We start from the raw sequence: 3,771 nt of genomic DNA, 5'->3' as shown, positions 1-3,771 counted from the left end.
AAAAAAAAAAAAAATTAAAGAAAAAAAAAAAAAAAAGCTTATATAGGCTGGGCTCGGTGCTGACCACTCAGAGCCTGGAGCCTGTTTCAGATTCTGTGTCTCCCTCTCTCTCTGCCCCTCCCCTGTTCATGCTCTGTCTCTCTCTGTCTCAAAAATAAACGTTAAAAAAAAAAAATTAAAAAAAAAATTAAAAAATAAATAAAAGCTTATATAGGCTGAAGAAAAGCATGAAGAAGTGTATTAGTTCAATATTTTATAATAAGGATACAGACTTTTAAAATCATATGCTCTTGACCAACTCTCATACTGTTCAAATCTTAGCTCAAATGTTCCTGGTTCCATAGGACCCACCCTGACCACCTTGTTAGGCTGCAATCCATTCTCTGCTCTCCCCATTCTCCATGTATCATCTTCCAACATACTTAGAGTGACCAATTCATTGACCAAATGGAACACTTTTGAAGGTGAAAGGGAGCGTTAACTGGAATGGGGTGGAGACAGAACAATATATATAATCTGAGACTATCTTTTTTTTAAAAAAAATTTTTTTTTTTCAACGTTTATTTATTTTTGGGACAGAGAGAGACAGAGCATGAACGGGGGAGGGGCAGAGAGAGAGGGAGACACAGAATCGGAAACAGGCTCCAGGCTCTGAGCCATCAGCCCAGAGCCCGACGCGGGGCTCGAACTCACGGACCGCGAGATCGTGACCTGGCTGAAGTCGGACGCTTAACCGACTGCGCCACCCAGGCGCCCCTAATCTGAGACTATCTTGAACAAACCACCAGAATGTTTGGTCACTCCAGACACACTATGTAGTTGATTTATTTATTGTGCTGCTTGCTTATTGGCTGTCCCTCAACCTAAATAAAGCTCCATGGGAGCAAAGGGGCAGAGCTTTTGGTCTGTTTTTGTTTTGTTTTTTAACATGGGATGTTTTACAAATTTGCGTGTCATCCTTGTGCAGGGACCACACCAATTTTCTGTGTATTGTTTTAGTTTTAGTGTACATGCTGCCAAAGTGAGCATGCTTTTTGTCTGTTTCTATCTATTGGCTTATTGGTGCATCCCAAGGCCTAGAACAGTGCTTGGCACATAGGAAGTGTTTGATCAAGATTCACTGAATGGATGAATACAAGAATGAATGGACAAATACACTGAATGAATAATATATGAAATTCATTTTGGGACACATGTTATATAAATGTGGAAGGGTGTTCTAAGCTAAGTCATAAGGCTGAGTCTTTGCCATACCCATGGCACTTTGTTGCATGTTCTCCGCATAGTAAGAATATGCTAAATGTTTCCTGATTAAATGAATATTTAGTTTGGATTCTGGTAAATTCTCAGAACACCCATCCCTGTTAAAAAAATTTTTTTTAATGTTTATTTGCTTTTGAGACAGAGAGAGAGAGAGAGAGTGTGTGTGCCCGCACACGTGTGCACGCATGTGTGAGTGGGGGAGGGGCAGTGAGAGAGGGAGACACAGAATCCCAAGCAGGCTCCAGGCTCTGAGCTGTCAGCACAGAGCCTGACACGGGACTTGAACTCACGAACCATGAGATCATGACCTGAACCGAAGTTGGACGCTTAACTGATGAACCACCCAGGTGCCCACCCATCCCTGTTAAAATGAGTAATTCAAAATATATTACAAAATCTAACACTAATGCTATTTTAGCTGATGTCCTATTTTCCTTCTGTTAAACAAAATTCAGCTGAGCAAATGTGAAGATCTAATTGGCTTTATTCAACAATTCATGAGTCAGGCATGTATACCATCTAGCAGATAGAAGGGAGCTCATAGGGTGCTTGACTGGTGCAATCAGTGGAATGTGCAACTCTTAATATCTTGAACCCCACATTGGGTGTAGAGATTACTTAAAAAATAAAAAATCTTAAACAAAAACAAACAAGAAAAAGAAAGGAGCTCCAGGGAGCTGTACAAAATAGAAGACTTTTATAGGCAGAAGGAGGTGGGGCAAGAGAGTTATTCTAGCAAAGAATGGATTATTTCAGGCAAAGTCACCTTCCTTTGGAGGAAGGCTGGGGTCTATTAGGCAGATTACCTCACTAGTGCTGAACAGGTAATTCCAGATTGACTGGTTAAGATTATATTCCTGGGGGAGGCTGAAACTGCAGTTAGGTTAGGTATTAAGTCTTGGTTTGCTGGCATGGGGTTTAGCACAAGTGATTCCATTTTGAGCTTGTTGTTTCTTTCTTTCTTTCTTTTTTTGTTTTAACACTTCATTAGTATGGATAAATGAGAATGGATTTACTAGATAGTAATATAATATTGTTTAAGTGTTCTCCCTCCTCTCCCTTTCTGACTATTTGGAAAGCAATTTCACTCTTCAGCAGGAAAAGTTTTCTATTTACATTTTATTATTTTTTCATATAGATGTTTTTTGGGGGGGCACGAATTAAAATATTAAGTTACAGATGGCCTTCTCACATGGTCTGATTTAAAGTGCTCCCTAGTGTTTTTCTTCTCTCAGCTATTAACCAATAGCTTGTGCTGAATTAGTTCCTGCATAGTTTCCATTTTCTTTTCTCACTTTACCATTACAATGTACATATGTAAAAAGCACCTTAACACCCACATGTATTTTCCATATAGTCAGGAGGGACATAGGAAAGACTGTTCTTCAGGATTAAACACACATTCTCATACTGCTCTCTCATTCATCCTTCTTCCTTATTTTGGTGTCATTTAAAACCTGACTTGGTTACCCCCATAAGACAATATTGTGAGGCCAACTGCTCTCTTTCTTCAAAGTCCAGGTGGTACTTGTACTTAAAGAGTGATTTGAAATGCCTTTCTCATTAAATGCCTTTTGTTTAACCTAATGTCCCCAAAGGAAGCTCTGATTCATTTGGGAAATGTTTTCAATAATGTATGGAAAGGACAGTATTCGGAGAAAACTGAAGGGCCTAGGAGTAAAACTGTGAACTTAAACGGGGTGGGGGGCAGAGAGAGGAACAAGAAAGGCCTTGGCCAGAGGGAGCTGTGTTTACATTGAACATCTGATTTGGGCGCTGTCTCCTATAGATGGCATGAAATTGGAGGGCATCTCTCTTTCTAAAAGCAGGCAGAGTCTGTAGAAGGAGTGAAGGGACAATAGGTAAGTTGGGAAGGTAGAGAGAGGACCTGGCTATGGATGGGAGAGTTGCCAATGGAGCAAAAGGCTTCTGCGAGCAGAATGAGGATGGAAGGGACCACTGGGTGTCAATCTGCTTAGACAGCACAAGAATGTGTTAGAGAGACTGGGGACAATCCCATTCTCATAGTAGTGTGATAATAGCACACATTGTTGTGATAATTATTAAGAAGTTGAGCTTCTGATATACTTTCGAAGAAAGTTCCTATTTCAGGGATAAACTTTCCAGTCTTGTTAATTTTTACAGACTGAAGGTAATATATATTAAAAAGTGAGAAAATGTCTACAACAGAAATGCACATGTTTTGCCTTCTCTGCAAGGCAGAGACATTTCTTTTCAGAGACATTTCGTCAACCTTAAGTTAGAAAAGCCTACTCCTGCTCTGAATCTGACCTTTAGTCTTTGTGTGGCTGCTGCTGCAGTTAGTTTTTAGTTCTAAGGCCTAAACCATGGAAAGAAAGGAAGAACAGGCGGATGGAGGAGTGGGGAGAGCGGGAGGGAGTTTGGAATGAGGAGGGCAGAAGAAGGCAAGTCGGACACCCGGTCCTAGGTTAATTTTTGTCGCTCAAGATGGCATCTTAAGGACTTGAGTTTTAATAAACTCCACTC

General features: G+C 40.4%; 1 non-coding gene across 1 annotated transcript; it reads right to left on the bottom strand.

The window, feature by feature from the left end:
- Positions 1-922: 922 nt before the first annotated feature.
- Positions 923-1,029, bottom strand: LOC112849088 (U6 spliceosomal RNA). Its single transcript, XR_003222530.1, has one exon. It is a non-coding gene; the product is annotated as a U6 spliceosomal RNA (small nuclear RNA).
- Positions 1,030-3,771: the final 2,742 nt, after the last annotated feature.

This window comes from Puma concolor, chromosome C1 (genome assembly GCF_028749965.1).
Source record: "Puma concolor isolate L17-30 chromosome C1, mPumCon1.1.hap2, whole genome shotgun sequence".
NCBI classification, from domain to species: Eukaryota; Metazoa; Chordata; class Mammalia; order Carnivora; family Felidae; genus Puma; species Puma concolor.
The sequence above is the reverse complement of the archived record's forward strand: the minus strand, read 5'-3'. Positions and strand labels throughout refer to the sequence as shown.